The sequence below is a fragment of the Rattus norvegicus genome, chromosome 9, assembly GCF_021556685.1.
Source record: "Rattus norvegicus strain SHRSP/BbbUtx chromosome 9, alternate assembly SHRSP_T2T, whole genome shotgun sequence".
NCBI classification, from domain to species: Eukaryota; Metazoa; Chordata; class Mammalia; order Rodentia; family Muridae; genus Rattus; species Rattus norvegicus.
Window position 1 is genome coordinate 21,739,144 of NC_141542.1, and position 9,551 is coordinate 21,748,694.

General features: G+C 41.3%; 1 protein-coding gene across 3 annotated transcripts in view; it reads right to left on the reverse strand.

Moving 5' to 3' along the window:
• Positions 1 to 9,551, reverse strand: part of LOC134480509 (uncharacterized) — a 270,027-nt gene that overhangs the window by 105,845 nt on the left and 154,631 nt on the right.

A 9,551-nucleotide genomic window follows, 5' to 3' on the forward strand; every position in this document is an offset into this window, starting at 1 on the left:
ACCATATTGAAAAAGTAGGGAAAGAGTGGGCAGCCTTGTCTCGTCCCTGATTTTAGTGGGATTCCTTCAATTTTCTCAGTTTCGTTTGATATTAGCTAGTGGTTGGATGTATTTTGCATTTTCCTATATTTAGATATGGGCCTTTAATTCCTGATCTTTCCAGGACTTTATTAATAAAATGGTACTGAATTTTGTCAAATGATTTCTCAGCATCTAATGAAATGATCATGTGGGTTTTTTCCCTTTGAGTTTGTTTATAAGGTAAATTTCATTGATGGATTTCTGTATATTAAACCATCTCTGCATCCTTGCCATGAGGCCTACTTGATCATGATGGATGATTGTTTGGATGTGTTCTTGGATTCAGTTTGCAAGAATTTTATTGAGCATTTTTGCATCAATATTCATAAAGGAAATTGGTCTGAATTTCTCTATCTTTGTTGTATCTTTGTATGGTTCAGGTATAAGAGTAATTGTGGCTTCATGGAAGGAATTTGGTAGTGCTCTGTCTGTTTGTATTTTGCGGAGTATTTTGGACAGTATTGGTATGAACTCTTCTATGAAGGTCTGATAGAATTCTGCACTAAATCCATCTGGTCCTGGGCTCTTTTTGGATGGAAGATGTTTAATAACAGTTTCTATTTCTTTATGAGTTATGGGGTTGTTTAGATGGTTCATTTGTTCCTGATTTAACTGTGGTACCTGGTATCTGTATAGAAAATTGTCCATTTCCTCCACATTTTCCAGTTTTGTTGAATATATGTTTTGTAGTAGGATCTGATGATCTTTTTAATTTCTTCAGATTTTGTTGTTATGTCTCCCTTTTATTTCTTATTTTATTAATTTGGATACACTCTCTATGACCTCTGGTTAGTATGGCTAAGTGCTTATTTATCTTGTTGATTTTCACAAAGATCCATCTCCTGGGATTGATGACTTTTGATACTCGGTTTTGTTTCTTCTTGTTTGATTTCAGCCCTGAGTTTGATTATATCCTGCCTTCTACTCAATTTTTTTTTCTAGAGCTTTTAGGTGTGCCGTCAAGCTGCTGACATATGCTCTCTCCTGTTTCTTTTTGCAGGCACTCAGAGCTGTGAGTTTTCCTCTTAGCGTTGCTTTTATTGTGTCCTATAAGATTGGGTATGTTGTACCTTCATTTTCATTAAATTCTAAGAAATCTTTAATTTCTTTCTTATGTCTCCAATGACCAAGTTGTCATTGACTTCAACTTCCATGTATATGTGGGCTTTCTGTACTTTTTGTTGTTATTGATCAGCAGCCTTAGTGCGTGGTTTTTTGAAAGGATGCATGGGATTATTTCTATCTTCCTGTACCTGTTGAGGCCTGTTTTGTGACCGATTATATGGTCAATTTTGGAGAAGGTACCATGAGATGCTGAGAAGAAGATATATCCTTTGGTTTTAGGGTGGAATGTTCTATAAATATATGTTAAATCCATTTGGTTCATAACTTCTGTTAGTCTTTCTATGTCTCTGTTTAATTTCTGTTTCCCTGACTGTCCACTGATGAAAGTGGGGTGTTTAAATCTCCTACTATTATTGTTTGGTGCAATGTATGATTTTTTTGAGCTTTAGAAAGGTTTCTCATTGTTTAGGGACACAACTGCTATATACTTGACAAATATAGCAATAACCCAGAACATCCGCAGGAAGCTGTGACCATTGGCCACATGAGGATGACTGTCTTTCAAAATTCATCATGATTTTTGATAAGATCTTCCACATAATTGGTGGCTTGGCTTCCCACAAACATGGTCCAGTTGTCTAGAATCTCCTCCTTGGACAGTGTCTCATGCTTGTTTTTGTCTGACTCATACACCAGATGGTGGGCCTCAATCTGTGCATGGTCATAGTCCTGAGGAAGGATCCAATGGTGAATCTCATCCTACTCCAGCTTCCCATACTTCTTTAGATCTGGCAAATCATTGAACTGCTCCCCAGACAAAACCCAGTCTGTCTCAGGGCAATTGTCCTCATGGGAAAAAGATGTCCACAATGTACTCATCCTAGTCCACAAACCCATCCCCGTTCTTGTCGATATCCTCCAGGGTTTCCAGAACTACAATCTCCTCATATGTTCTAAATCCTCTTAGTGCAGAAAAGCAATGAACCCGTCCTGAGTAGCTGTCAGGTCACCTTCAAGGCCTTAAACCTCCTCTCATTTCATCTCGTGGAGGCAACTTTTTAAAGTTGTGATGAGCAGAGCTATCTTGGAATTCAGCAAGGTTTCCCAGGTAGTAGCCATAGGTGGCCTGCCTGTATTCTTCCCAGGAGATCTTTTCCTCTATGTCGCTATCATAATCCTTCCAGAGTTTAGCCACATTATGGTAGATGTATCTTTTCTGTACATGTTTGATCCAAACTTTCAGGTCTTCAGAAGTAACAAGGCCACCTCCATCATTGTCAATTGGATCAACAATTTCCCCAGCCTCTCCTGCTCTCGTCCAGGCTTAGCTATCAAAGGTCTTGGAGTCCTCCTTGCCCAGGAAGACCTCATGATTGTACAGGAAGCTGTGCTTGTCCTCTGGTGGCAACTGGCCCTGCTCTGAATCGGGACAAACCATGTGCTCCTTGCTCATCATGCTCTTGGCCCTGAACGCCAGGACCAGTGCCAGCAGCAGCCCATGGAGTGTCCCAGGCTGACACCATGCACCACAGTTGCGATCAAAGGGAGGCAGCAGGGAAGTAGGAACTCAGAGCACCTTAGCCTCTGTCCATCCAGAGAGGGCTTTTGTTACATTTCCAATGTTATCCCTTTTACTGGTTTCCCATCCAAAAAACCCATTATAACACGCCTCCCCCTTCTATTATGAGGGTCTTACCACACCCACCGAAACATCCAGGTCTACCTGCCTCCCTGTTCGGGTTTCCCCTACACTGGGGCATCAAGCCTTGACAAGACCAAGGGCTTCTCCTCCCATTTGTGCCCAAGAAGGCCATCCTCTTCTACATATGCAGCTGTAGCCATGAATCTGTCCATGTGTACTCTTTCGATGGTGGTTTTGGCCCTGGGAGCTCTGGGTGTTTCTTAGTGTTGTTCTTATGGGGCTGTAAACCCCTTCAGCTCCCTCAATCCTTTCTCTTACTCCTCCATTGGGGACCCTGCTCTCAGCTGAATGGTTGGCCGCAAGCATCTGCCTCTGTATTTGTCATGCTCTTTACCCCACTCTTTTGAGCAGATCACCACAGAGCAACGAAGATGTATTGTCTTGGAGTGATGATGTATAGACAAATAGATGATTTCTTAATTCCTAATGATGGTTCTATAAGAATTCTTAAAATTAGATTAGTAATTTTAAGCTTTTATAATAGGACTGCTATTATATTCTTTCTGGTAATCAAAATTGCATTGAGAACCCTGCCATTCTTAAAGTGTAATGAGTGAATTGCTTCTGCAATACCAAGCAGGCATCTACAAATTATAGCCCATTCTAAGAGGGTATTAACCAATTAACCAAGGTTCATAAAAAGAGAACCAATGATTTACTATAGGTGAAAGGACTGAACATAAATAATTGACTGGATTTGCCTATAGGTAATTTCACTTATTCTTTTCTCATAAAAATTACAGCTTTTACTCTCCATGAACTTGCAGAGCCAGTAACAGATGGTGACAGTTTATCCTGATGATTACTCTTCACAGATATGCATGTAAACATTCTCTGTCGTAAACTGATTATCCAACTTATGATTTGAATTCCTGTGCAAACTTGTGGTGAACTTTTCACCATGTGATGCTGTGTTCAGAAAGATATACAAATGCTGCGGACAAAGAGAGAGAAAGCTTTTTAGACAGAACTGAACAGAACAGAAGAGAACTGAAGAAGAACTTAGAAGTAAAGGCATAGCGTTGAGAGTAAGGCATTGAGAGTAAGGAAATCATTGTGTGATAAGAGCAAGAGGAAAGGAGATAAGAAGAAGAGAGCAAGGAGAACCTTTAAAGCTAAACTTTATGGAGGCAAACTTTTGTAGAAATTTTAGGAAAACTGAAGAACTTAGAAATAAAGGTTAAAATCACTGCTCTTCAGCCTTCAGCCTGGCTCACTGGCTAGCCTCTGCTCTTCAGTCAGGTTCACTGGCTAGCCTCTGCTCTTCAGCCTGGCTCAGTGGCTAGCCTCTGATCTTCAGTTAGGCTCACTGGCTAGCCTCTGCTCTTCACTCAGGCTCACTGGCTAGCCTCTGCTCTTCAGTCAGTCTCACTGGCTAGCCTCTGCTCTTCACTCAGGCTCACTGTCTATCCTGTCCTCTTCAGCTTGCTTGGCTCATTGGCCTATGGGGCCCTAGCACATCGCTTAACCATCTGCTCATGACTGCCTGACCACAATGACAACCTGACTGCCCTGACTTCTTAAAGTCGTCCTTTAGAAAGAGCACAAGAAACCAAAGAGAAAAACCACAGGGACCTTTTCCAATGGGCTTTTTTCAACCTTAAGTACTTTCCTTATTTCTTTAAAAAAGTGAAATATAATTCCTGTAATTCATATGGCCAAGAGAGCTGTGCAGTAGTCATTGCTTTATGGAATTTGGTGCTAAATCAAAAGATTCCTTTATTCTATTACGACGTTATCTGTATGTTGTAAGATGTATCTTTGGAAAACACAACACCAAATTCCTAAAATCTAGATGTTTTAAGACGTCAGCTCATGGACAAACATAACTGCTTACCTATCTAGACTGGCCTTTTTTGCTATACTGCAAGTACAATCAATTTTCCACATTACTTCCATGATTTTCAAGAATGATTAAGAGAAAAATAAGTTGAACATAATGGCCAGAAAGGGGATTCTGTCAAGTTGTCTTGTGTGGGACTAGATACCAAGCTATGACTGGTAAGCCTAAAATCACCTGTTCCCGAAACTGACAGAACTTACAGAAAATACATACTTTCTTATCATTCCTCTGCCCCGATGGTCAGAGATTTATTGAGCACCTACTACGATCCTAGCACTGTGCATCTAAGGGTGTAATGGTTAATCAAAAACTTAATAAAAAGCTTAATTAAGGAATAAAGAAAAATGAACCATAATTTTGAAACTCAGAATTCAATATAGGCAAAACCACCATTTCTTTTTTTTTTTTATTAACTTGAGTATTTCTTATATACATTTCGAGTGTTATTCCCTTTCCCAGTTTCCGGGCAAACTTCCCCCTCCCCCCTCCCCTTCTTAATGGGTGTTCCCCTCCCCATCCTCCCCCCTTGCTGCCCTCCCTCCAACATTCTAGTTCACTGGTGGTTCAGTCTTAGCAGGACCCAGGGCTTCCCCTTCCACTGGTGCTCTTACTAGGATATTCATTGCTACCTATGAGGTCAGAGTCCAGGGTCAGTCCATGTATATAGTCGTTAGGTAGTGGCTTAGTCCCTGGAAGCTCTGGTTGCTTGGCATTGTTGTACATATGGGGTCTCGAGCCCCTTCAAGCTCTTCCACTTCTTTCTCCGATTCCTTCAACGGGCATACTATTCTCAATTCAGTGGTTTGCTGCTGGCATACGCCTCTGTGTTTGCTGTATTCTGGCTGTGTCTCTCGGGAGAGATCTACATCCCACTCCTGTCGGCGTGCACTTCTTTGCTTCATCCATCTTGTCTAATTGGATGGCTGTATATGCATGGGCCACATGTGGGGCAGGCTCTGAATGGGTGTTCCTTCTCTGTCTGTTTTAATCTTTGCCTCTCTATTCCCTGCCAAGGGTATTCTTGTTCCCCTTTTAAAGAAGGAGTGAAGCATTCACATTTTGATCATCCGTCTTGAGTTTCATTTGTTCTAGGCATCTAGGGTAATTCGAGCATTTGGGCTAATAGCCACTTATCAATGAGTGCATACCATGTGTGTTTTTCTGTGATTGGGTTACCTCACTCAGGATGATATTTTCCAGTTCCGAACATTTGCCTGCGAATTTCATAAAGTCATTGTTTTTGATAGCTGAGTAATATTCCATTGTGTAGATGTACCACATTTTCTGTATCCATTCCTCTGTTGAAGGGCATCTGGGTTCTTTCCAGCTTCTGGCTATTATAAATAAGGCTGCTATGAACATAGTGGAGCATGTGACTTTTTTATATGTTGGGGCATCTTGTGGTTATATGCCCAAGAGAGGTATAGCTGGATCCTCAGGCAGTTCAATGTCCAATTTTCTGAGGAACCTCCAGACTGATTTCCAGAATGGTTGTACCAGTCTGCAATCCCACCAACAATGGAGGAGTGTTCCTCTTTCTCTGCATCCTAGCCAGCATCTGCTGTCACCTGAGTTTTTGATCTTAGCCATTCTCACTGGTGTGAGGTGAAATCTCAGGGTTGTTTTGATTTGCATTTCCCTTATGACTAAAGATGTTGAACATTTCTTTAGGTGTTTCTCAGCCATTCGCCATTCCTCAGCTGTGAATTTTTGTTTAGCTCTGAACCTGCGGCAGGCTTTTGAGGTGTCTCCATCCAGGCCCTCTGCTGGCAGTCCCTGTCATTGTATGTTGTCCCCAGCATTAGCCAGAGCAATCAGACAACAGGAGGAGGTCAAAGGGATACAGATTGGAAAGGAAGAAGTCAAAATATAACTATTGCAGAGGATAGGATAGTATACATGAGACACCCCAAAAGTTACACCAGAGAACTCCTAAGTCTGATAAACAACTTCAGCAAAGTGGCTGGGTATAAAATTAACTCAAACAAATCAGTAAACTTCCTCTACACAAAAGATAAACAAGCTGAGAAAGAAATTAGGGAAATGACACCTTTCATAATAGTCTCAAATTATACAAAAATACCTCAGTGTGACTTTTATGAAGCAAGTGAAAGATCTGTGTGACAAGAACTTCCAGTATCTGAAGAAAGAAATTGAAGGTCTCAGAAGATGGAAAGATCTGCCATGCTCATGGCTTGACAGGATGAAGATAGTAAAAATGGCCATTTTTCCAAAAGTGACCTACAGATTGAAAGCAACCCCCATCAAAATGCCAAATCAATTGTTCATAGGGTTAGAAGAAATAATTTGCAAATTCATTTGGAATAACAAGTAACGCAGGATAGCTAAAACTATCCTCAACAATAGAGGACTTCCCTGGGAATCACCATCCATGAACTCAAGCAGTTTACAGAGCATTAGTGATAAAAACTGTATGGTATTGGTACAGAGACAGGAAGATAGACCAGTGGAATAGAACTGCAGACACAGAAATGAACCAGCACACCTATGGTCACTTGGTTTTCGACAAAGGAGACAAAAGCATCCAGTAGAAAAAAGATAGCATTTTCAGCAAATGGTGCTGGTTCCACTGGAGGTCAGCATATGGAAGAGTCCAAATCATCCCCTTCTTATTGCCCTGGACAAAGCTTAAGTCCAGGTGGATCAAGGACCTCTACATCAAACCAGATACACTCAATCTATAGAAGCAAAAGTGGGGAAGCATCTTGAACACAAGGACACTGGAAAAAATTTCCTGAGCAAAACATGAATGGCTTATGCTCTACGATCAAGAGTAGTCAAATGGGACCTCATAAAGGTACAAAGCTTCTGTAAGGCAAAGGACACTGTGGTTAGGACAAAACACAAAACAACAGATTGAGAAAAGACCTTTACCAATCCTACAACTGATCGAGGGTTAATATCCAAAATTTAGAAAGAACTCATGAAGTTGGACAGTTGGAATGTAGGGAGACTAATAACCCTATTAAAAATTGTGGTTCAGAGCTGAACAAAGAATTCACAGCTGAGGAATATGAAGTCACTGAGAAGCATCAAAAGAAATGTTTAACATCTTTAGTTATAAGGGAAATGGAAATCAAAAAAACCCCGAAATTCCTCCTCACACCAGTCTGAATGGCTAAGATAAAACACTCAGGTGACAGAAGATACTTGCAGGGATTTGAGAAGGAGGAACACTCCTCCATTGTTGGTGAGATTGCAGACTGGTACAACCATTCTGGATATCAGTCTGGAGGTTCCTCAGAAAATTAGACATTGCACTAGCTGAGGCCCAGCTATACCTCTCTTGCACATATACCCAAAAGATGCTCCAACATACAACAACGCACACCCTCCACTATGTTCATAGCAGCCTTATTAATAATAGTCATAAAATGAAAAGATCCCAGATGCCCTTCAACAGAGGAATGGAAACAGAAAGTGTGGTACATCTACACAATGGAGTACTACAGAGGTATCAAAAACAATGACTTCATGAATTTCATAGGCAAAGAGAATGAACTAAGACATATCATCCTGAGTGAGTTAACCCAATCACAGAAACACACACATGGTATGCACTCATTGATAAGTGGATATTAGCCCAAAGGCTCAAATTCTCCAAGATTCACAGACCAAATCAAATTCAGGAAGGATGACCAAAATGCTGATTCTTCACTCCTTCCTTTAAAGGAGAAGAAGAATCCCTATTGAAGGGAGAGGGATGCAAAATTTAGAACAGAGCCTGGAGGAATGGCCATTCAGAGTCTACCCCACGAGTGGCCTATACACATACAGCCTTCAAACTATATAAGGTGGATGAAGCTAAGAGGTGCAGGTTGACAGGAACTGGATATAGATGTCTCCTGAGAGGCACAGCCAGATCATGTCAAATACAGAAGCGAATGCTAGCAGCAAACCTTTAAACTGAGAACTGGACCTCAGTTGGAGGAATTACAGAAAGATTGAAAGAGCTGAAGGGACTTGCAACCCCATAAGGACAACCATGCCTGCCAACCAGAGTTCCCAGTGACTAAACCAGTACCAATCACTATACAGGGACTGTGCCATGGCCTCATCTGCATGTGTATCAGAGGATGGTCTTCTTGGGCACAAATGGAATGAGCAGCCCTTGGTCCTGCCTAGGCTGGGAAAGTGGATGGCTGGTGAAGGGAATACCTTATAGAAGAGGGGGAGGGCGATGGTATTCAGACTTATTTCTGGAAAAAAAGGAAGGAATAACATTTGACTTCGAAATGAAAGATATCCAACTAAAAATCAACAACAACAAAATGGTGTTTAGAGCTTCAAATAAAAAATGTCACAATCAGGAAACACAGAATTGTATTCCTCTGGTTTTCTTCAAATATGCTCAGGGCCCAGGTAGGTTCTGGGCCCAGGCTGAACCAAGCAGGTTCCTGCCGCTGACTGCTCCTCTATTCCTGTTTCCAGAGGCATCATGCAGATTAATATTGGGCCAGAGATGTGGGCAGAGCTGGGCAGAAGTGGCTTTCTATCCTGTGGTCTCAGGATTATCTGCATTCCTGGGTGTTCAACACCCTCTGCCCCGGGATTTGGGTGCAGGATTCCCGATTGCTTTAAAATCCCTTATACCATGTTTATATGTCCTGGGAGATATTACAGAAAAATTAATGTTTATCCCATTAATTTGTTCAACATGTTCATCCACAGAGTATAATTTAGAGGTAACTATATATTTGACAGCAAGCATACACAGTGGGTACGATATGCATGATGAACTGGAAATTCACAGAGTTGGAAACACAGTGAACAGTGACTGTATAATTGCCTTTGAATCTCAGTAAGACTGATGCACAGTGCCCATGAGAATGCAGAGAT